General features: G+C 38.9%; 1 protein-coding gene across 3 annotated transcripts in view; it reads right to left on the minus strand.

Moving 5' to 3' along the window:
• The window catches only part of RERE (arginine-glutamic acid dipeptide repeats), a 397,225-nt gene extending 372,804 nt beyond the window's left edge, over nucleotides 1-24,421 (minus strand). For 2 of the 3 annotated variants that reach the window (XM_063107115.1, XM_063107114.1), the window contains exon 1: nucleotides 24,001-24,421. The gene's annotated coding sequence lies outside the window, so the exon portion shown is untranslated. The remainder of the gene's footprint in view (nucleotides 1-24,000) is intronic. The other variant, XM_063107116.1, reaches the window with a different exon arrangement.
• Between the last annotated feature and the right edge of the window lie 1,474 nt (nucleotides 24,422-25,895).

Below are 25,895 nucleotides of genomic sequence, written 5' to 3' on the forward strand. Positions count from 1 at the left end.
ATGCTCAAACTTCAGAACTCCATGTGGCTAACTCCAATACCATTGTACCCTTTTGCTCAAATATCGCCCTCTCTGTAAGTCCTACCTATCCTTACTCCCCTATTTAAGCCGCAACCATGACCATCCTTTCCCTACTTCCAAACTCCTTCACATATTCTATTTTTTCCATAGTATCTATCACATTCTAATATCCTACTATAATATAATGTCCTTCTTTATTGTTTATTGCTTACTGACTCTACTAGAATGTAAGCTCCACAAAGGCAGAATCTGGGGATTTGGTTTTTGGGGTTTTTTTCAATTTTATTTACTGGTGTATCCTAAACATTTATAAGCTATGGCTGGGAGATGGCTATTCAATAAAAATATGCTAATAAATTTGCTGAATGAATGTGGACATGTCTTTTTCTGGAAAGAGAGTCCACAGTTTTCATCGGATTAATAAAGCCATCTGCTACCCAAAAAAGATTTCTAAATCTTTGTTCTCAAGCTTTAAGTGGCTAAGGAAAAGAAGATCCTAAAATTCTATATTAAAAGACCTCAACCCTAAAAAAAGTGAACATAAACCCAAAAATCACTCAACACCATGATGTCATATCTTACAAAAAAGCAGATATCATAAGTTTAAATACCATACTCTCAAAACCAAACCTTGGAAAATAAATAAATAAAATAAAAAAAGAAGATAGTACAATTTAAATGCTTCAGAAGTACTTCACCCACTTTTCACAGGACCTTCTACACTGAAGCACGTACCCGCAGGCTAAGCTAATGTCTCTCTATAGCTAAAGTAAGAAAGAAGATTACCCAGCAGTGTGAAGCATTCATGTTCATGTAAACCAATGTAGTTCCAGAAAGTTAAAATCCTATCCAAAGTAGGGGAGCAGACCAAAGCAAATCATAACCTGTCTAGCATCTATCACTGCTATGGAATAAACAGATGTTTACTCAAAACACAACATCATTGTTTGGCAGACCTTGAGAAACCACTGCAGAATGGATGTCATTTACATCTACAGCTTTAATATGAACCATAAAGCGTAACAATGAAAGGCAGTCAAGCACAGCAAAACTTGTTAATGGATTTTGATAACAGCAGAAAGACACCGACTGCATTCCTTATATTATTGCTGCAACATATTTCACAGTTACTACTAAACAGGTCTGGTTGAACACAATCACACTAAACACCAGAATTCAGCATATTATTTATCCAAGCACGCATTCTTCAGACATACCTTTCATATTAAATAAATGACCATTACAGATGAAAATTTGCACATCTGATGTTACGGAATCTTTCTTGTTCCATCAGCAAATGAATTCAAAATACAACCAAGTCCCAGCCCTTACCTTTTCTGGCTCCTTTCCCCAGCTTAGGAATTTTAAGGACACAGAATCTACCATATACTCTAAAAAGAAAGGCTTTTGAATACTACTAACTCATAGCTTACCCTGAGCTATTTTACAACTAGTGGTAAGACTTTCACCTCTCAGGATGAATCACTTCACCAAATCCCAAACCTGACCCTTTTCATCACCTCCACCGCTACCCCTCAATCCAAGCCGCCATCACGTCTCACCTAGGTTCCTGCAACAGTCTCCTAACCAGTCTGCCTGCTTCCACTCTGACTGGCAGCACTCTTAACTTTTACACAGCAGCCAAAGAGATCTTTTTAAAATAGAGATCAGATCCTGTCATACTGGGATGAAAAAAACCTTCCAGCGGCATCCCATTATATTTAAAATGAAAGCCAGAAGCCTTACCATAGTCTACAGGGACCTAAATGACCTGGCCCTTGCCCCTCTCTCTGACCTCACCTCCTATTTTCTCCCAGTTTTTCCACTGCTCCTTGACCACACCAGCAGGCTCCCCCACCTTGGCACTTCTGTACTTGATGTTCCCTCTTCCTAGAATGCTCTAATCCCAGATCTCTACATAGTTCCTTACCCTGTTCAAGGCCTTGCTCAAATGTCACCTCTTCAGAGAAGCCATTCCTGAATGATCTACCTAAAACAGTACATCCACACACCCCGTCAGTGGCTCTCCCCTCGTCTAAGCATCACAGTTGCCTCATTTGATAATCTGTTTAACCAGAGTAAGAACTGAGGCATACTTTTCCTTTTTCAAAATGAAATGGTGGGGTGGCGAGGCTGGCCAGTTAGCTCATTTGGTTGGAATATGGAGTACAGTGCTGATAACATCAAGGTCCACGGCTTGATCCCTATACTGGACAGCCGCCAACAAACAAAAACAAAAAAAAAAAGAAAGAAATCCGGGCAAAACAAATGCTATTTTTTACACTATTCACTTTAAAGTTAGACGCAATATATAAACAAACACATACACATTTTTTAAAAAATAAATATGTCCTTTAGTATATGGTTTTCTCTTATCATTTTTAACTTAAAATTATTAAAAAGAAGTTTATGGTAGTAGTACTAGATACAGTAGGAAAAATAATAATGGAAATAACCTACATGCCCAATAATAGGGAAATAAGTTAAGGAATACATATATTTAAAAATATAATGCAACCATAAATAATAATAATAACAATAATAATGAAGGAGAGTACGTAAAAGAGGAAAAGTGTTTATGTAGGAGATGTTAAGTTTTTTTTTTTTTTTTTAAAGGAACTGTAATTACAATGACAAAAAAGTCCAACCTTTTCATTGAACAAATATTTACTAACCACGTAGCATGTGCCTGACCAGCCCTGGCAGCTGAGGACTCAACAGCAAACAAGATTAGTCCCTGCACTCTCAGAGCTCAGAGGGTAGCAGAGGCTGCTAACAAGCCCACATGCGATTACAGTGCAGTGTGATAAGAGATGTCATGGGGAAGTACGGGGGCCATGGGAGAGCACTCTGGGCACAACCCTGAGTGAGAAAAAGCCTTTCCAGATGAAATGATGCCTAAATTGAGACCTGAAAAATAAACAGGAGATAACAAGAAAGGGAAGGAGGGGGAGGAGGGAGAGAAGGAAAAAGAGAGAAGAGGGGAGAAGAGATAAACAGGTATGAAACAATGGGTGTTTGGGATGACAGGCAAGAGAAGAGATGAAATAGAATCATACATAAACTATGATTTATGATTTTTAAAATAGCTAAAATAACTTCTACATTTGATGATAGGATTTTTGATAAAATTTACTTTGAAAAAAATATGATACTAAATAAAAATATCACTGTTGTGATAATTTACCAACCTCGTAGACCTCTCAAAGCCCATCTGTCCTGTGGCTACCGCTCTTTCCTTCGGTCTATCCTACCGTCTGACCAAACACAAGTGAATAGTGGCGGGAAGCAATTTTAACACACCACACAAGTTCACACACATCTGTGACCAGGACTGGCCAGTGTACTTCCCATCCCCACAAGTACTCAAACAGACTTAACCCTCCCCGGTCTCTGGCTGACTTGCTCCTTTGCCAGCTCTCCCCTTTCTTTTCAGGTGCCAACAGGATCTCTGTGCCCAGCATTCTGGGCCGGTCTTACTTGGTCTACCTAACTTACCTCGCTCTATTCCTCCCCACAGTTTCTGCACTACAACTCGGCTCTCTACTTGATCGTGTACATGCCATACTCACGCTTGCCTCAGGCTGACCCCTGCTTGACTGTCCTGACCTATTTAAACAGCACCCATTCTTCAAGGCCTCACTCTAAGCTTCTCAACAAATCTTTAGCAATTTCTTCAATCCACTATATTCTAATCTCTGGTTAGCCTGAAATTTAGCTATATTTATTTGTTATGCTAAATAATGCTAAACAGTAAGTAATTTACCACTTTTGTTCTAGAAATCTCTAACTCTTAAAAGGCTTGCCCCATAGGTTGTGAGGCCAAAGGTTATAACTTTTATTTCTTTTATATCCCACTTACATCAGCATTAAACTTGGAAAACCCTCATGCAATAACTGTTGGCTGTCTTACAAATCCTGGGCGGAAGGGTGAGCCAGGCAGCATTCAGTGCCAGCTGTCTTTCTCTGCAACTAGTAGCTTCAAGAACCAAGATTAGAACTGGACTTACGTGCTCCTTTGGGACAGGAAACAGGGCATATATGCTGATAATGCAAGATAGTTAAAGGACCCCCACCACCCAAAAAATTATAATACAAATAAAAGGAAAAAACATTTATTCCTAATGTGGGTAAATACTACCATATTGCAAGTCTCTCCAGCACTTTCTATATTATCTAGACAATAATACAAATAAATTATAAACCTGTTTGGCAAATGAATGAATAGATTTAATGCCAATAAGAAAAATATGAAGGTAATAATAGGTATGACTAACAGCTTAGAGTTTAATTAATAAAGCCCCAAGGTGATCCCGGTGTCATTTTTTAAAAATGCTCATGAATTTCTTGGCGGTGGGGTTGGGGGCTGGCCTATATAGGGGCTAATGAATTATTGTTGAACGATTTTTCAAATCCTCCATACAGAGATAAACTAAGCCATTTTCCAGGAAGAAAAAAGGTCAAGCTTTTTTTCCTATTCAGGGAGGAAGGAAGGATGGCTGGGGAGAATGAACTACAAAACTAAATGTTGTGTTCCCTTTATCTGGGAAGAGCTCTTTTTCCAAAGTGGCTCAGGAAAATCAAACAAAGTCATTTTATATAAGCTTTGAGAGAATATTCTTAAAAGTCAACTAAACATATAGAAAGGAATTTTAGATTCAGGAGAATACAGGGTTAGAGTGCCCAACCTCTTTCAGAAGAGATTTACTCTCAACCCCCTAGAAACCATTAGTGACATGGAAAATCCCACCCAAAGGGCCGAGCCCGTGGCACACTCGGGAGAGTGCGGCGCTGGGAGCGCGGCGACGCTCCCGCCGCGGGTTCGGATCCTATATAGGAATGGCCGGCGCACTCACTGGCTGAGTGCCGGTCAGGAAAAAGACAAAAAAAAAGAAAATCCCACCCAAGTAACATCAGGCCACACATTCATAATAAATGTAGCAGCCTGAAGGTGCACTGCAAAGAACCCAAGGACCATACTGATAAACAAGACTTCCTGTTGCTGTTAACTCCGTTAAGTGCTATGCAAATGTTCAGGGAATATGCACACCTCTCATTCTCTGTTGGAGAAGGATGTTTCTATTATTACACTTCTTTTCAGATTATATTTGAGATTTTTGTTCATATCTGTTCCCCTCTTTTGGTCATGAATTCTCTGAGTGCAAGGACACATCTTACTCAGATTTGTATCCCTGGTGCCTAGTATAGTGCCCTGGCAAGAGACACTAAAAAAATTATTACCAAATAAGTGGACAAGCCCAACATATCACTCAGAGGATTCCTTATTAACAGCCAACTGCCCAGAGAAAAGGAGGCTTAGATGAGAGGAGCTCCTAGAAGGTCTGGCCTGAAATTACAGATAATTTCTATAACAATAGTTATGTTTCACTTATTAATCACCTGGTCTATCCTCCCAGAATGAGTTTTACTTTTTATGATTACAATAAGTACATGGAAAGTATGATTCTTCTGAAATATCTTTTTTTCATATTAAACACACAACTCCTGGGCACTCACGGGAACCCCAGGAGAAGAAAAGGGAGAAGAAAAAGCTGTTAGTTTCAAACCTATCACTCTCTAAAAGTCAAGCAGAACAGGAAATACAAAAAGAAAGAAAACGTCAAAAGCCATTTAAGGACAATTAAAGTACATCATTGCTAAAAATTTTAGACAATCTTTTCCCAGAATTTATCATCAACAGAACAGGCAAAGCTTCACAAAGAGAGATAAAGTAGATATGCATCTTCTTCACTTAATGAAGCCCAAGCTGTATCTTCTCACAACCCGTTAAGTTTATAATTGAAAGAGTACCAAGTGTATAACTTTTTCTATGTACATAAAAACAAACATTGAGTTCAGTAAATCACAACAGAAACCACATAGTCACAAGTACAACAGATTTAACTCTTCTTTGAAATATACTTTTAACTGTTTATCTAGCTAATTTTATAGTCACCAAATACTGACAAGATCCTCGTAACAGCGACTCATAGCCCCTCAAACAGAAAATTCCAAATACTGAACTCAAATTCAACGTAAACAAACAGGTCTTCTGTCCAGAATTATATCAAATAGCCACAGTTCCTTTTTCAGTAACACTGTGACAGGAAGCTAAAGCCCTCCACAAATCTCTTAACTGGATCCCATGGTGACTGTGATACAGTGCTAAGAGTGCACATATAGTTACTCCTAGACAATCACCTCCTAAAAGCAGACAACTGTCACGTGTCTAAATGAAACTGAACCTCAAAAATGCAGCTATGCCAACTGAGTGTCATTAGCATTTTCTAAATTAAACAGGTGTCACAGATGAGCTCGAAACAGGTCAAACTCTTTTCTCCTTGGCATGTTAGCAACATTCAATTCTCTACCACCTCCCCTAGATGTTAGATTCTTTTTAGTGATGTCTTATACCAAGTGTTTTTCTCAATTTTAAGAATGTTTAAAGAAGCTGTGAAAGGCAGGGGAAAGGGGAAACATAAAGAAGCAGGAATCTATTTTTATATTGGCAGCTTAAAGTGAATCATTTTGGAGAGATGCACAGTCAGTGCTGAGGCCCACCTTCATGACAGCTGTTATCAAAGGCCTAAATTTCCAAGGCTCATAAATCACTACAGTAAGCATATCAACAGCATGTGGTACTCTGCATGCATTTTGCAACTTTAACATTTCCATCGTCTACAGATCTTTGATATCCTCAAAAGATGCCTTGGATTTCAAAGCCAGTCCCACATCAGCACCCTAGAAAATTGCAAGGAGAGCAAGACCCAAGCCAAATGAGAGAAATTTGTCTGCACCTATATTCTTCTAAGGAAGTGATGAAAATATGGCCACTTCCTACAGGAGTAAAAACTACCCCAATATCCAAACCAAAAGAGAGAAAAATTATATGAGCTCCTGTGGGAAGAGGCATTTAATCAGACAACTCTCCCCTGATTCAGGATAGTTTAAAGGGGGCAAAAGGAAAGGACCCTATTAAGTGTTCATTACAATTCAATCTTTGACTCCCTGGAAACAAAAAAGCTTCAGAGCTTCCTTCTTGAATTATTAGACTAGAATAAACAACTTGAGACAGAAAAAAATGACCTCTGAAATAATTTCAGGGGCTACAAGCTAACTCTAGCTTTCTTTATATCTTTTTTTTTTTTTTTTTTTTTTTTTGGTCTTTTTGTGACCAGTAAGGGGATTGCAACCCTTGGCGTGGTGTAGCCCTGCACCGCGCTCAGCCAGTGAGCGCACCGGCCATTCCCATAGAGGATCCGAACCTGCGGCGGGAGCGCCGCTGCGCTCCCAAGCGCCGCAATCTCCCGAGTGCGCCATGGGCGGCCCTCTTTATATCTTTATATTAAAGGGTCCTGGGCCTGTGATTGAGACGACAGGAAAAACTGCTACCTGCTCCCTTTCCTAACTCAAACCATCCATTAATGCCATTCCCATTGTATTGTTCCACAAATAATTTATTTACAGACTTCTGGGATTGAAAAATTGCTAAATTTGTTAAAAGAGAAGAAAAAGGCAATGCATTGTCATTCATAAAATGCATTTTTGATGTCTCTTGTAATAAAATGAAAGTGAAAGTCATTATTTTAGGACAAAACACCAAGAACACTAGTTCTCTACTACACTGAAAACTAGTAAGCACTTGTAATATCTGCATAACAATATTTGGAATAAATACATCTGCATGTAATGCAAGTATAGAAAAATATCAAGAAAGCAGTGGATTTCTCTAGACAATATTACAGAGAATAAATATTGCCAGATTAAGTAAGTGTTGTAGGGCTGGCCAGTTAGCTCAGTTGGTTAGAGTGGTGCTGATAACACCAAGGTCCAGGGTTCAATCCCTCTACAGCCAGCCACCAAAGAAAAACAAACAAACCAAAAGTAACTCTTATGGGCTGCAATACCCCTGACTTCCAAAGTAAGAAAAAGATAACTAAAATACTTCAGATTTGTAGAGTATTTTTATATTTTCAGAGTATTTCCATATCTATGTTTTTCATTTCAGTTTATGTACTACTATCCCCATTTGACAGCTAAGGATGCAGGGCACATAATCATACTTCAAACCCAAAGTTCAGGTGGAACTGCAATCTGGGTCTTCTCATGCTAACTAGGAGGCATATTAAGTTTATTTTTATAATGCACAGAGGCTATCATGGTTCAGTACATTTTACTGAAGCAAAAAAATATATATATGAATTACACAACACATACAAAGTGTGTTCAAAAGATCCAGTAATTCTCTCCTATCTAATCAATATCACATCTCTTAGCAAAATACTGTTTCTAGAGTTATAAATGCTATTCTGCCGTAGGTAACCCAGTTCTCAGACCTCACCTTGACTCAAACAGGCATATTACAGTAGAATTTTACTTAGGGCACTTCCACTAAGCCCATAAACAGCCTTCAAGTGGAAATGGGAACATCCACAAGCTAAGTTAAACACTACATTTGAGCCACTTAATTTTCACATTAGACTCATCCTAAGTAAGCATGCCACTGACCCAAGTGTCAGTCAGTGTCATCTTCAATCTCCCTATGAAGAGCTAAAAGAAAAGAAAATTTAATTAAAAAGCCCAAGGAAAAAAAATCCACTTTAATCAAAACTACAACTAAAAGGCCAAGGGACTTTAAGGTAGGAAAAAACCTTAAGACATGAAAAAATGGCTAACAAGAAAAGGGATGTCAAGAGGGAAAAAGAGGAGACATTTTAATTTAAATGACTAAATCAAGCCAATGAAAAATGACTTTCCAAACAGAAAAGGCATAAAAACATGGAAAAATAATGAAAGATGACAGGGTTAAAATGCAGAAAACCACAATTTTAAGGATATTTTACTAAGAAGAAAAGGAAACTAAATGTTTAATTGTACATAAAAGCAAAAGGAAGGGAATGAATGACACATTTGGTTCTACCAAAATCAAGAGAAAACCTACTATGAGCCTCTGTTGACATCTTTTCCCAAGTGGAACAAGAACACAGATCAGGGTCCCAGACTTAGCCATTAATAAGAACTACTATTCTGTAAGTCGACCTTGGGCAACTGACAGGAGCTGCCAGAGGACCCTATGACATACGTCCCAATGCTAAAGGAGAGAAATAGTTCACTCAAAATATCAAACAAGGGCCGAGCCCGTGGCGCACTCGGTAGAGTGCTGCGCGGCGATGCTCCCGCCGCGGGTTCGGATCCTATATAAGGATGACCAGTGCACTCACTGGCTGAGTGCCGGTCACGAAAAAACGAAAAAAAAAAAAAATATATCAAACAAATTACCAGCATGCATTTTTTCACAATAAACTATCTGTGTGACTCACAACAGAAACACACACAGGCCAGCATTACTGTTCTTAAAATGAAGCAGTTTAGTCAACTTACCAGAAACACACACATGTACACTTTAGTAGATATTAAGAAATCTCTGAAATAAAAAATAACCAAAGTAACTACAAAGGAGTTGAATTACCCACCTAAAAAAAACTGACCATAATTTTAAACACTTACCGTATTTTTAATATCTTTTTACCCTAGAAGCCTTTTTCACTTCAGATTTTGTATTTAGAACATTTTCAGAAAAAGTCAGTTTGTATCAACTCTAGCAGTTGGAAGTCAGTTTCAACTACAAGTTATTTAAAAGAAATCACTCCCCATCCAGTACCAAAGCACTCACATTCCAAAGCAGTTGTCACGCATAACTCCATTTCAGAACCAGAAGAGCCTGACTGCACTCTCCAGTAAGAGAGGTCTCAGATTGGAAAAATAACAGGAAAAGCTGTACTTTCCCATCTCATGCTTCAGGGCTACTATGCTAATGAGTTTGGGAAAAAAGAAGGGACCTCAAGTTCAGCTTGATAGTTATTTACTACAAATAATAAAGTAATGGTTAGCACTCAATTTTAAAATAAATGACTAACTCCCACAATTGTAGTCTTTAAAATGGTAAATTTTATGGCATATGTTATATCTCAATAAACCTCTTTGAGTTTTTTTAAGGTTTTTTAAAAAATAAATAAATGGTACTCAGAAAGAAGTACTCCATATAACATAAACCACCTGTTCAGGGCCAGCCATTTAGCTCAGTTGGTTAAAGAGTGATATTATAATATCAAGGTCAAGGGTTCGGATCCCTGTAATAGCCAACCACAAAAAACAAAATAAAAACAAAACAAAAAACTCTCATAAACATAAACCACCTGTCTCTATTACTGATAGGTCACAAAATATATATTTTAAATTTTGATATATGAAAAAATCATCATCTCCACTCATGGTCAAATGAATGCAAGTTAAAATATAATGTTGTATACTTTTTCACCTATCAGATTAGCAAAGATTAAGAAGTTACATAATATCCAGGGTTGGTGAGAAGGTAAGGAAATCAAAACTCTAAAACATTCTGTTTGTACACAAGCACATCTAAGATGGCAATTTATTAACAGCTTTCAAACTTAAAAATGCACATACCTATTGATTCAGCAATCCACTTAGAATTTATCCTACAGACACACCTATACAACTGTACAACAGTACAGATATAAGGATGCAAAAACAAAAAAGTCAGAAGCAATTTAAATGTCCATCAACAGGGAAAGTATACATCCACACAATGTCCCACTGTGCAGTCGTTTAAGGAAAAAAAAACCTAAGGTATAATTACAAGTATTAACATGAAAAATACATGCTTGAAATATCAAATTAAAAAGCAAAATTCAAGGGCCGAGCCCGTGGCGCACTCGGTAGAGTGCGGCGCTGGGAGCGCAGCGATGCTCCCGCCGCGGGTTCGGAACCCATATAGGAATGACCGGTGCACTCACTGGCTGAGTGCTGGTCACGAAAAAACGACAAAAAAAAAGCAAAATTCAAGACAGTAAGTATAGGAGGGCTGGCCAGTTAGCTCAGTCAGTTGGTGCACAGCCTTGTAATACCAAGGTCAAGGGTTCCCCATACTGGACAGCCGCCAAAAAAAAAAAAAAAAAAAGATAAAAACAAAAACAAAAATGATAGTATGTATAACGTGCCTATATATGCACAGAAGAATATCAGGGAATGGGCGCTACTCTTTTTAAATCATAAAAATGTAAATGTGATTACGATGAGTATATGTTAATTTTATTATAATTAAAATTTGTATTTAATTTGAACACATGAGGCTAACAAATGAAATCTTACCCTGGTGTTAAATCTCCCTATGCTATGATCCCAACCTGTCTGTCCAGTGCCCTATAGTTCCAGCCAAACCAGTTTGTTCTTCCTTTGAGAAACCAGCCCAAAGGACTCCCTCTCCTACAGCTGCGAATATAAATCACCTCAGTTCAAAGAACTGTCTGCCTGCATCTGCTACAGAACATTTTAAAAGAATTTTTTTAAAAAAGAAAATCATCCCGCCGCGGGTTCGGATCCTATATAGGAATGGCCGGTACACTCACTGGCAGAGTGCCGGTCGCGAAAAAGACAAAAAATAAATAAATAAATAAATAAATGAATGAATGAATGAATAAATAAGAAAATCAAAACACAATTTAATAATCCTCATCACAGAAGCAGCAGAAGTACTCACCATTTCCCATGCTTTCCGGCTTCTCTGCCTTTGTTCCATGCAATTTCCCACCTAAAATCCTCTTAGCTACTTATCACATGTCCAAATCCTGCCAATCCTTCAAAACACAGGTTAACCACCACCTCCTACACCAAATCTTCCATAATGTCCCCAGTCAGCGCTGATTTCTCTTTCTTAAACCATAGTATCATCACCTCCTGAGGCACTTTCTTCTATTTAGAACTCAGATGTGAAAAAAAAAAAAAAAAAAAAGAACTCAGATGTGTACAAGTCTTATCTTTCCCATTTAGTGAGAAAGTGTATCAACGGCACAATGACGAAGAAAATTCATCAAGGGCACAATGACCAAGACACAGGTCCTGGTCATTTTGTATGCCCTATATAATACATAAGTTAAACTCATATTTCACTAAAGCATATATAAAAGGAGAATGGCAAGAACCTAAGAGTAAAAAAAGCACAGACTTTTATTATGTATTTATTTTAATTAGGTCATGTTTACATATAACAAATAGTATGTAAGAGTATGAAAAGTAAGATCCCTCCCTCTCCATCCTCCTCCCCAGTGCCATGGTACGCCTCCTGAAAAGGCAATCACTATGATCAATTTCTTAATACAGGGTTTTAGGAAGTCCTGTAACTTCACAACACAGTCAGAACTTTGAGTCTAAGTTAACAGAAATAATTTATAAACAGCATTTAAAAGTAAATTTATTTATGACAATTATACAATTGCACACGGTTTATTTGTATGCTAGGGCAAATAAAATATGACAATCAATAGATGGAAAGATAAACTCTCCTGTGACTTACAAAAATAAAGCTATCTGAACTGTGTGAAGAAAAGTCATTATCTGGAAAATTACAGCATATGTATTCCAGGCATACATTAATCCAAGTTATTAAAGATTTTGTAGTGTCAAAGCTGCTTAAGGATTCCATAAACACCCTAAAATTCTCACTACGCTATGAAAATGAAGGTGCTAAGCCATTCCAGATAAAATATTCAAGAAGCATGTAGATGTTTTGTAAAGCTAGATTTTTTAAGGAATATTAATAAACATTAATAAAGTGTTAATAAAGCTATTTTTCAATATATTAATAGCAACAAGATGTCTGCACATTTTTTTAGTTCATAAATGGTAAGAGTTAAAAGTCTCTATGAGGTCTTTAATAGTATGTTTAATGTACAAAAACTTGGGAAATTTCAGTAATTATTCCTACAATAATGAATCACATGAAAATAATAAAATATACAGGGCAGATTATGCTATTAAGATCAGAATATTCAAATCAGAAGGCAGTTAGTTCATTCTGTTAGAAAATTTACCTATCAATTAAAACCTGAAGCCATCATTAGATCAAGACAAATTTTGGGGAAAATCCTATACTGAATACTGAATTTATTATAGTACTGTTCTAATAAACAATTTGAAGGTCAAATTATCAAATATGTTAATACTTCATTTTCCATTGGGATTTATGGCACAGACTGCCAGACATACTGCAATACTGATTCTTGCCTTCTTTCAAAGTAAGAGAATCCCTGATTTTTGATTACATTCATACCCATCTCTACTAAAGACTACATTCCCAAGCTTCCCTTGCAGCTATCAGTGCCCTTATGATTCAGTTATAATCAAAAGGACATAGCATAAGTGATGTGTACAACTTCTGGGAAATGTCTTCACAGGATGGGGATGTGCCCAGCTTTTGCTCTTTCCTCTTTCCTTCTGGTGAGAATACAGAACTGATGAATGAAGAAGCTATCTGATTAAAAGGAGAAAGCCATATGTTAAAAGTTGTGCCCCTTACACTCGGGAGAGTGCGGCGCTGGGAGCGCAGCAGCGCTCCCGCCGTGGGTTCGGATCCTATATAGGGATGGCCGGTTCGCTCACTGGCTGAGCACTGTCACAAAAAAGGACCAAAAAAAAAAAAAAAAAGTTGTGCCCCTTAATGAGCATGAAAGTACCAGACTGGCTCTGGACTCCCTATTAATTACATGAAAGAAAAGAAACTTCTAACTCTTTTAAGTCATTGTTATTGTGGATTTCTGCCACTTACCGCTGAATGTAATCCTACCTAATACAAGGCAAAATTATAAAAAAAGAGTATTACGTGTATATTTATTAAGTACTACCTCATTAAACAATTTCTAATACATATTTTAAACTTACTAGGATTAAAATAAAACTCATTTTTGATTATTTAAATAACTAAGAAGCTCTAAATTTTTTTTTCTAAATAATATTTGAGATATTAAAATGTTACCATCAGGAAATTGTCCAAGAAACAGCTTCCTGACTATGCCTTGGGGTCAAGAGATTAAGCCAAATCTCCTTTATCATCTACCTCAATAATACCATGCAATATTATTCATTCATTCAACAAATGAACAATTACTGCATTCCTTACATGTGAGATACATTGAAGTGAACAGAGTGGATGTGCCTTTTCCTCCAGGAGTTTTTGAGCCAGCAGTGCACCTGAGACTACAGAGGCTGAGTGAAACTCTGCAGACCTCTTTTCTAACCTCCACGTTAATCAGCCCCATTCGTCATATTCTTGTTTCAGACTGAGTTTAATATGATTAGGCTTCAGCTTTTCCCTGCTAACACAATCATACATAATCATATTCCTCAAAGATTACACTCCCGTTACCAAAATTAGAATCAGCATATTACCAAAATGCCACAGCAGCTATCACTGATGGTGAGCCACTTTTCCAAATGGCAAATTTTATCTATCACATGACATTTTTCCTTAACTGTATCTCACAGGGTAACCTTATCGTTAAATTTGAAAAATACTTTGCAGTTCTGCTCCCCACCCAGATCCCAGAAACTGTCCTGAAAAAAGTCAGAATGTTAGGCTGCTAGACAGATGACCAAATGTTTTTAGTTATTTCTCACAGGCCATTAAACCAACCTCACTAGAGAGCTGAAGCCAGACCAACAAGATGCCTTATCTCTCCCTCCGTCCCTGCCTTCTTGAACCTCTCCAAGAGGAGGGAACACTAATCTGACTGGGTCAGAGTCCAAAACACTGATTGGACCCTGTTTACAAGTATGAAAATTAAATGCAGATTAAAAGTTACACTTTTAATGTATGAGAGTTTGCTATCTTGCTCTTGCTTGTTTCTCTCACACATGCTCTAAAAGACTAATGTTTGGGTCTTCTGTAAAGCAGCCAGCCTGATAGTAGAAAGATAGTAGGATTTAGGAAGAAGAAAGAACCCTTGCCTAGGCCTTGAGCTTAGGCAATATGCTCCAACTCAATTAGCAGAGAGCTCTACATTGGTATTTTGGCCAAAAGCTCAATTAATAATAAAGCAGTACTTTGAATTTCCCACTTGCCACTGTTCTACTTATATAAATCTCCTTCAGGAACAACAAAAGTAAGCAGAATAGCTAAGTCATAACATTCTGACTATTTATTAACACCACAAATTCCACTATTACTCTATGGTCTGTACCATTCACTCAGTATGCTACTGTTTTGTAGCATTTCTTATAATCAAGGAATAGCAAAAATTTTAGAATTAGTATCTTAGAATTTATTCAAACCCTATAGAGTTGACCCCATTGCTCTTACAAATCTGGTTGTTGAGTGTTGCATGTAACAAAAACAATGGTAATAATAAAAATAGGCTAATATTTACTGAGCACTTACTATTTGCCAGGGACTTTTTAAGTACTTTGTATGTATTAACTACTTTGGTCCTCACAGCAAAGCTCTGAGAGAAGTACTATTATTACCCTCATTTTACAGAAGAGGAAACTGAGACACAGAAAAGTAAATAACTTGCCTGCAGTGAAAGTTAATAAGCAGCAGACTATGGATTGAGTCTAGAAATCTTTACTTTTTTACAATAGTATAACGACTAAGAGTAGACAAATATAGTTTGGTAAGTTTTGAAGCTTATTGCCCAAAAGATACCCAAGGAGGCAGAGGGCAATATGGATCTGGATCTCAAGACAGAGATCAGAGCTGTATTTATATATAAAGTTGAAGGCTGCAAGTAAATAGATGTTAAAGGAAGACGGTGCTGAGGAAGAACTTAATGGAGAGAATCATGAGGAACACCAATATTTAAAATAAAGTTAGCACATTTTAGATCAAAATGGTGATGCAGTAGGGTGGTAAGTATTTTTGTATATCATATATGTAAAACATACAATAAATCAAAATACATAATAATTATACCTACTCGATGGGAACTAGAACATGATTTAACCATAATGACCACAAGTTTATAGTCACACCTGTTTTTACTATACTCTTGGCCATAGCTAAGATTTTTCATACTGAATCTTTAGGCAGGAACACAACCTATATATAACACTGCTGCTTTAAGATCTATCTTCAGACATGCTTTCCAGGAAATATACAGTTGTGAAAAGAAACACAGCCTAAATAGATGGACCATATTTCAATAATTCTAAGAAGCACAATGTTTTACATTTGTACACCACTGGAACTGGGACAGGTCTTACACAGTTTAATTGACATCATTTTTTTCATTCTTACTGGCACATAAAATAATGATGCATCTTACAAATGATAGCACCTTAGATTCAATGTAACGTGTTTTTCAGAATACATATAATTCCAAGTGTGAGCATACATACTGGTGTTAAAGGAAAAAGGAAGTTAAAATTAAAGGAAAACTTTCTGTCTTCAAGGGGTTTACAATATAAAAGAAAGAACACGATTAGCACCAAAATATAAGTGCAAGCAATAAACATTAACACAAGATATAAAATAATCAAATGAGCAGGAAGGTTAAAGAACTGAAGAAAAGGTACTTAACTGGTAGGATACAAGAGTAACCAAACCAAAAAACTTTAAGCAGTATGCTCTAAACACAGTTTTAAACGCAATAAATCAGATCTGATGTAAGAACAGGAAGAAGGTAAGAGATAAATGACAGCTTAACAAGGGTAAAGGGAGAAAGTGAATAATGTGAGGTTCTGGTAATGTCACTCTCCTCTAAGCACCAGCAACTACCCTCCTGTCAAAGAAAAGCATTGCTTGAAGACAACTAATCAAGGGGAAAACATTTTTTTAATCTACCATTAATCTCTCCTTTGAGCCCCTGTGGTAGTTTTAAAATAAATCCACAAATTCTTAATTCTTTGATACTCCTTCATTCAACAGGTGGAGCTTAGTTCTCTCCCTTTGAGTATGGGCTGGACTTAGTGACTTGATTCTAACTAAAAGAATATGATACAGGGGATGGTATGTGACTTCCAAGACTAGGTCATAAAAAGCATTGAGGCTTCCTCCTTGCTTTCTCTCTCCCCTGATCACTTGTTCTGAGGGAAGCCAAATGTCATGTCATGAGGTCACTCAAGTAATTCTATGGAGAGGTCCATGTGGCAAACAACTGAAGCTTCCTGTCCACAGGAATGTGAGTGAGCCATACTGGTGGAAGCAAACCCTCCAGCCCCAGGCAAGCCTTCAGATGACTGCAGCCCCAGCTAACATCTTGACTACAACCTCAAGAGAGAAACCTGAGCCAGAAGCACACAGCTAAGACACTCCCAAACAACTGACCCACAGAAACTGTGGGATAATAGATGTTTACTATGTTAAGTTCCTACATTTTGAAGTAATTTGTTACACAGCAATAAATAACTAATACAACTCTATGGTATTTTGTGTCTCTAAAACACTTCATCTTCTACCAGTTATGTGTATACCAAAGGCCAGTACAGTGAGCAATTTCTAGAACACTGTTCTCTTCATCTTTACATACCTGCAAGGCTCAACCCAATGAAATGCAGAGTTAAGTACTTGTCTTTGTTTATTATTTGTTAAAAGACTCTTGCCAGTGTTTATACAATTGACTGCAGTTGTCCAAAAATGAAGTGACTAAACCTTGAATATGGGCATAGCTACTGGAATGGGGTAAAAAAGAAAAACATTGACTTGAGTGATCTGATTGAGAAATGGTATACGGGATAAAGGATGCAACAATCAAAAATAACTCCAGAATGACATATGTATAAGGTAGAAAAGGCAGTCATTCTGAACCCTTAGAAGTACTGGAATGCAAAAGTTGCTGAAGAAAAACAGTACAGAGAAACAAAGCACTGTGACAATAACACTCAAAACTACTTCTTTATTAATGAGCAAAAGAACAAGCCATTTGGTTAAGAAAAGATTAATTTTATACATGTTTCTTGAACTGTTCTACAGAATGTTAGTATCCCATGAGGTCACAGATATTCTCTGGGTTAAGGGGAGAAAACAAAAAAACAAACAACAACAAAACATTTTATAGTATTAAGACATTTTTTGAGGCATTATAAAATCTGACCCTGGAACACTTAAAATACTTGCAGCATATCAGGGAAACACTGACTTGGGTAGGCAGGTAGGTAGACAGGTAGATGGGTAGATTCACAGAAAATAAAAGGAGAATAAGACAGATGCAATAAAATCTCATTTTAAAAAGGGATCATAACTGACTACCACGTATGACTTGTAGTTTCTTAAAGCAAAATAAACTAATTAATAGAATAAGCTATCAAAAGTAACAACAGCCATACTAGATGTCAGGGAAAATAAACATGGGGAAAACATGATAGGATATAACACAAGAAAACAAACTGGCCACATGGCTTAGAATGCCTCCCACTCCCTCAGCTCCAGTTGTGTCACCTCCATGCAAGCTGGCAGTAAGGGGTGAGCATCCAGCCCAAGGGCAGCCCTTTTGGAAGGCTGGTGGGTAGCTTACAAGGTGGTCTGACCCCAAACCCTTAACTAACAGTGTTGATAACTAATGACCTATCAGATCTTCTCTCATGGAAAATTTTAATTGAAGATATAAAGAGTCCTTAGTAGTGGAAGCAGAGGCATACAGACACAAAGAAACTACAGATAAAACAGCTGAGTTAGTACAGAATTAGGTAAGCCTAGTGCAGGAAAGGAACACCTTCCTTACGTAAAAAAATTAAATTAGCATGTCATTGCCTAACCAGAACAACCTTATGTAGTGACCCTGCCAGAGAGATCAGGATCACAGACTGATAAGCCTTTGGTCACATTCAGTGATAGAAACCACATCCTGTGACACATTTGGTGGTCACAGAAAGGAGGGATTGGCAGGGAGAGAAGTGTGAGGGTGCAGGGGGAATGCTGGCTCTGGGTTTAATAAGGAGCACCAGTTTAAATTTACCTGAATGATGTCTTCATACATCAAACGTCTATTTAAGTCAGTTGCCAGAGCTTTCAGGTCCCATTAGCAACTAAGCAAAGGTTCTTGTGTGGCTACACTTTTCCGACATAACCAGGTTCTTTCTGCCAGGGAAGGAGGTTTCCAGGGCATTCCCAGGCAGTTCATACATGCAGACGCATGCCCACATTCTCACCTGCTCATACTCCCCCTGAACTATGTTCACCCCACACAAGTTGAGTGCCCCTACCACTGCACTCCTCCGCTCCCAACCTCAGAAGGTTCAAGAAGCATTACCTCTGGGAGCCTGGGGGAAACTATAGGTACCACTGAATGTGCGCGCACATGCTCTGCTGAGTGTGTGTGTGGCTGTGTGTGCTGGAATGGGTTTTTGTAGGAGGAGCTCTCCCCTGCTGCTTCAGGACTCCGTCTAGAGATGCTGCATGGCCATGCTTGATCACAAGCTCTCTTTCAGGTTAGTCCAGGCCAACAATGTAAACACTGTCCCCTTTAAAGTGGCGTCTTTATTTCTATACACAGCCTGGACAACCACACAGAGCCCTGGCACTAAGGTACAGCTCAACAAACTCTTCATGCTGAGGAGGCAAAAAGGTATCTGGTCATTAAAGTTGAGTGGGTTCTACATCCCTAAGAGTATTCCAGTAACCCTGAGGCACCGCTGAACCTGGGGTTCTTGTTCTTCTGTGAGGCCTGACTCTTAAGGCTCAAATTTCTGTTCCACTTTTTCCCTATACTTGACATGACTTGGAAGACTTACTGTTCCTTGCAACCAAAACAGCCTAACCAAAGCCCTTAAAAGTCACATGTATAACTAGTTTAAAATTAGGGAATGACCCAGGGCTTCAACTTCTGATGCAAAACCCCAAGACAAATAGGCTAAGAGGATTCCCCAAATACCAAGCAGTCTATCAATTAGAGATCATATCATTTTGTAACATAACCATATAAGGAAAGCTTTCAGTTAAAAATATTGCTATGGTTGCTGATATACTGGTAAATTTTACCAATTAAAAATAATTTTACACTGGCACAAACAGGTCACTTTACTAAAAACCTCTTATATTAACAGTACTATCTGACCTAGTTACCTAACATACATCTTACATTACCTGGCAACACCAACAAGTTACTGATACAAATCACAATTCCAACCAAAACTTGAACCAAAAATATATTTAGTATTTGGGCATGCTTGAGTTATTTGTGGTCAAATGTTCATTAAAATAGCTTAAGCAATCTTAACAATTTTCTAACATATTTAAATGCTCATTTCTCCACATTGTTTAAAAAAACACTATTACTCTGTTAGACAAGAAACAAAACACAAGCCAACAGGGTCACCAAAATTATACTTAAATAGGGCAAGAAAATCTTCAACTTTGCAAAAATTATTACAATAATAATAATTAACAATCACTTAAATACGATTCAAGAGGAATCCCAGGTTGTTTTTAAAAAAAAAAAAACCTATGATCAACTAGAGCATAGCATTATCAGAAACTGATTCTGTAAGACAATAGTGTATTGTTTCAGGATGTGTGTGTCTAATGAAGTTCACAGCTAGGCTACACTAATGACTCACTTAAGCATCTGAATTTTCTGCTATCTTAACCTTTAAATCAACTCCAAAAGTAGCTGCCAAAAGCAATTAGTAGGAAAGCACACTATTCCCAAAAGAACTTGAACTTGGTATATACAACTTATTTTACTATTAAATATTGTTCTGATTACTGAGATTTGAACAAGATGTTAAAGATTCAAAATGAATTTTAGAGTAATGGGTGCTTACTAAATCCAAAATAATGTTCAACATACGCAGGTTTTTAGAAGGGCACAGATCATATTCTTGTGTGTTTTCACAGCACCTGGCAAATTTTTGTTCAATATCTGTTCAATATTACATATAATTACTGTAGGACCTGACAGCGATTACTGCTCCATTTTTAAAAATGTTTTTTACTGACTAATAAGTCAAAGTTGAAAAAGTAACTGGTACATTTTATTTCTTGATTTGGATTACCTATTTGTTGTGAACTGGTTCTCAGTTACTCTAGTTTCCTTGCAACAAAACACTGGCAGAGAAGATACTGAATTGAAATTACCTGACTCTATTCCCACTGAAGAAATAATACATTTGATCTGTTCACATTTCATTGTAAAACTTTATAGAGATTATGCTTCAAGTTTTGAATGCAAACTGAATCAGAAATCACATTCCTAGGAGCAGCCAGTCTGGAACAGAAGATGTTTATCCTACACACCAAGGGGGACTTACCACCGCAAATGTAACAGTTCATTTCATTTAAACAATTGAGATGGGTTAGGATGTGTGATGATAAAAATCCTTTGAGGCATTTATCAAGCAGATTATCTCTGAAACTGCACCTTGGTTTAGAAGGCTTGAGCAGGAATTTGGCCTTCTTCTATGTTTATTGTGTACACACTCATTTCACATTTTCTCAGTCCTCCAATTTTATTTATTTAATCTAATCCACACAATAAGCCACCCTATCAGACTTAATTTTATTTATGTTTACATGATTATTGAAAACAACACTACTGCAAAATAGCGGATTTTAGTGAGATTTCCCCATCCCAACTCCTTCTCTAACCAGGTTAAATCTCTGAGAAAAATCTTTCTGTCCAGTCTAGGGTTTTACTTTCTACGGGGTAGGTTTATTTGACTTTTTATTAATGATACTGAAAACTTCTTTTAAAGACTGCTAGTGTATGTACAGTTTCCAACACCTGGAATGCAAATAAACCCTTATTTTGTTTACTATTTCAATATAAACTATATTTCTTATAAAAGATGGAAGAGCATCAATTCAAAGGAGTCTTTGGAAGTCACAATGTGTAAATACTTCTGATAACAAAACAAATTAATGTCAAGACACAGCCAATAACACAATAAAGCCTTGATGCAACCGTGCCTGTCAAAGAGCATCTGTATTAGCAACTCGGGGAAGTGGCATTTGCAGAAAGGCACTACAACTGCGTTTAAAAGAAAATCATTAAGCCTCAGCCGTTATTCCCCTCCCCCATCCTCTTCATTTGGATCCTTCAAAGCAATTAACCAGTAGAAGGTGCTATTCTGCAACACACATGTATTCACACCAACCTCAATCCTTGGACATGAGCTGGGTTTACCCCAGGTGGACTCTCAGCCTATTTCCTGTCCAGTGTTCAAAGAAGCCTCTACAGTAGCCCCCAAAACAGAAAACCAGATCTTTTCTTATAACCCCTATTTACAAAAACAACACTGACAACTCAATAGCCAGCAAATCTGACCACAAACCATCAGACACACACACACACACACACACACACACACACACACACACACACACACACTTTTGCTAAATATTAACCTCAAATACAATCTTTATAATCTTAACTGAGACCATCTATTTCTACTTAGAAAAAATGACCCTGGTCACATTCACTACAAAAAGAGTCAAGTGAACAAATCACTGTCCCCAACAAAATCAGGGGCAATGAGAAATATGAAAGCACTGAGAGCTGAATACAAGGCCACAACATATAAAGAGGGATTTTTATCTTTACATATACAAAAGAAGAAAGAGCAGCAGAAATCAGGGCTGAAAAGGGAGGAAAGGGAGATAGAGAAGAGTAGTCTCTGAACATGTTTTTGAGTGTCCTTTAGTTTCCGATGTACTCTACCTAGCAAGGTTGCAAAAAAGGCCAGACAAGAGATGGGTGAAAGAAAGCTGAAAAAGAAAAGCACCCTCCCTTTCCCCTTCCTGTCTCCCAAAAAGAGCTGTGTCTGCCTGTGCAAACGTAGTCCCAAATATGGGAGAGAGAGAATGAATGTGTGTATGGAAGAACAATGAGCCCTCAGCCTGGTATTGTGTGTGTGTGTGTGTGTGTCTCTGTGTGTGTGTGTGTCTGCCTCTGCCTCTTTTCCCTTCGACCTTAACAACAACAGGGAGAGCTGGAAGCCAGCTTTCTACCCAGCCTAGGCCATCAAAACCAAAACTGGTTTATAATTTACACTGGAATTAACTCAGCAAGCAAATCCATGGAAGGAAATATCTACCCAAAGATGATTTTATTATTGTATAGATCCAGCCTCTCTCCCCTCCCCCAACAGACTGAGACTAAAGAGACCAGTGTACACCAGACAAAAAGGTCTCTCTTTAAAGGGAAAGCAATTATCAAAACTATTTCAAAACTAAACATAGGATACATTAAAATGTCTGTTTTGTAATTCACCAAGTTCACCCTTTTACTAGTTATCTATCTAGTGTTTAAAAAATTGCTTTGAAGAAAGCTATTTCAGGATTCATACAAAACTACTTTCTAAATGTACCTTAAAATAGCAACACATACTGAAACATTTAAAGCACCCACTTTCTCAGGACACATTTTGCTTAAATCAATGTTTGAAGTCTGCGATCCAGAAAAATTGTAAGCAAATCTTGGAAAAGAGACAGAGGAAAATGACAATTCAACAATGAATCATTTTGTTTTCCTTTCAACAACTTCTCAAGCAACCAGTTTCAAAGGAAACCTGCAATACTTTCCCCTCCTCCGAACACACACACCCCAGTCTGCGTAAAACTCCTTCTTTCCATAACCTTAAAAAATAATGATAAATAGAAGCCACCCTGCTTCAGAGAACAGAACTAAAACATGATAGTGAGAATTCTATTTTGCTGCAAGTGATTTCTGGTTTCGTAATTTTGTAATCACATACAGCAGAGACTAGAGACTTAGAACACAAAGAGGGAACCTTCCACCAATGTGAAAATGATACTTCAACAGAAGTCCGCTCGGAAGACCCCCAAATCCACAGACATCCAAGAAATTTACAGTTTCAGTCCATGACTTTCCTTCCTTCCCACTGTTCCGCCAATAATTTTGTCACATGAAAGAGTTTAACCTCAGACAAGTACAAGAAGCATGAATAAGGAGCCAAGAGAGAACAAGGGTCAGAAGGCACATAGGACAGTCCCCTGGCCCGGACAGGACCAGAGAAACCCCCGGCCCTTTCGTCCCCGCCACCCTCCTGCCCTGCCCTCGCCGGGCTCCCCTCACTTCTGCGGTTTCCACACCCGCCTTTTCTTTCTGGCTCAGCCCCGCGAGTGGCTGCTTTCGCGGCCACCCTCCCTACCCACTTAGCAGCCCGTCCCCGGGATGAGGGGCCGAAAGAGAAAGCCCAGGACGCGGCGCAGGCCAGTCGGAGACTTACCTTCCCCTGATGCGCTACACCATCAACAGGGAGGTGTTCTCGGCCCAGCTACTGGGAGAGTGCGGGGGACGGGGCGGGAGGCCGCGGGAGGCTGACGGGCCGCGGGGCGCAGGCCGAGAGGGGCCGCGGGGGCTTCCCTGCCGTGACCTTTCCTGCCACTTGGACCTCGGCTCCCTCCTCCTCGGTCGGGCAAATCCTTCAGAGGCGGGAGCCCGGGATCATGTCTGGTTTTGTTTTTCGGAGGGCGAGGGGGCTCCCTGAGAATGATGGTGATTTTTTTTTTTTTTCCTCAACTAGGAGAGAAAATGAGGCAGAGACAATGTGGGGACCGCGAGAGGGTGAGAGAAGAAGGGAGGAGGCGGGGACCGAAGCCCAGCGGGGCGAGCGAAAGGAAGAGGAGGATCCGGAGCGCGGCGGGCGGCTCGCGAGCGTCTGGGGGAGCAGCGGCACCTCCGCGATGGTGGCGGAGCCGCGGCGGGGCTGCTGCACGGACCCGCCGCCCACTCCCCGCTCGGGCCCGGCCCACCTCGCAGTATCGCACCTCGCTATTGGCGTAGCGCGACGTGACCCTCAGGGGGCCGGGCCAATGGGAAGCGGAAGGCGGGCGGAGGAGGCGGGACTTCTTCCTCTTTTTTTTTTTTTTTTTTTTTCTTTTTAATGAAATGAGCAGGGAAGGCGGAGGGAGGCCGAGCTCTGGCGACGCCGCGGCCCGGGGTTCGAGGGCGCGCGCTGCAGGCGGTGGCTCGGGACGGCTGGCTGGGCTCCCCGCCGGGGGCGCGTGTTTGTGCGAGGCCGGGTCTCCGCGGCCACGGGCCGTGCTCCGGGACCGCTCCCCCTGCGTCCCCTGCGCCCTCCGGGGCCGCTGCAGCCGGCGGGCGGCCGCAGAGCAGACCGGTCCGGACCCGCGGCGCGGAGCGGGCAGGTCCCAGGGGCAGGATTGGCGGGAGTCCAGTTGCTCTTGTTATTACCAGGGTCATAATTTGCCTTCTCAGTCATTTAAGAGGCGTATTCATATCCCTGGGGGGCTGCAGATCCGCTTAAAGACTCGAAATTCTGATGAGCAGTTCATAACATGTAACAAATAATGTATATGACAAAAGATGAATTAAGGAAGACAAAACATTGGCAAATCTCAATGCTTATTTGAAAAGAATGATAGAAAGCCTCATTAAGGAATAAAGAGACTGTAACTACAGGTACAAAGAGGATTTTAGGAAGAGAGCAGTGTACAGCTCTGTACCATAAGTTTGAAAAAAAACCTTTAAAAAGGAAAAAGCAAACATCACTTTTCTTTGCTGTGTCCCACTTCCCCCAAAGGTCCTATGATGCTCTAAGGGGAGTAGGGGCAGGCCAAATGTTCATATTCTGTTTATTATAATTTATAATAGTATTGAGGTGTTTGGAAATTTTAATTATTAGCAGTTTTTGAACTATTTATTATGTTTATTGAGTTCTTTCACAGACTCTGGCATGAATCCAGGGTGAATCATCAACCTATTGTCGGTTTGTTAATATTCTGTAAATGCTTATTGCTGTCCTTATACCATACACTCTTCCCGAAGGAGTTAAGATCTGTATATAATAGAATAATTAAGGGATATTCACTCATCTATTTCTAAGTGGTAGTTTTCTCTTTGGAATATCTATTCATATTATAATTTCCACATCCAATGGTTTCTTTTGAGAATAATTTGGACTAGCAGATATTATTGGACTGTGACCCAAGAGATCTGGAAATATATGGGTCCTTCCCATTACGTTTCTGAGTAACTTTCAGCAAGAAAAATCCTCTTTACTGCAGTTCCTTCAGCTATGAAATGAGGAAACTAGTTAATTCCTCCTTATATATGCGATAATATGAGAACTGAATTTGACAGCATCGTAAGTTCAGTAAA

This window comes from Cynocephalus volans, chromosome 8 (assembly GCF_027409185.1).
Source record: "Cynocephalus volans isolate mCynVol1 chromosome 8, mCynVol1.pri, whole genome shotgun sequence".
NCBI classification, from domain to species: domain Eukaryota; kingdom Metazoa; phylum Chordata; class Mammalia; order Dermoptera; family Cynocephalidae; genus Cynocephalus; species Cynocephalus volans.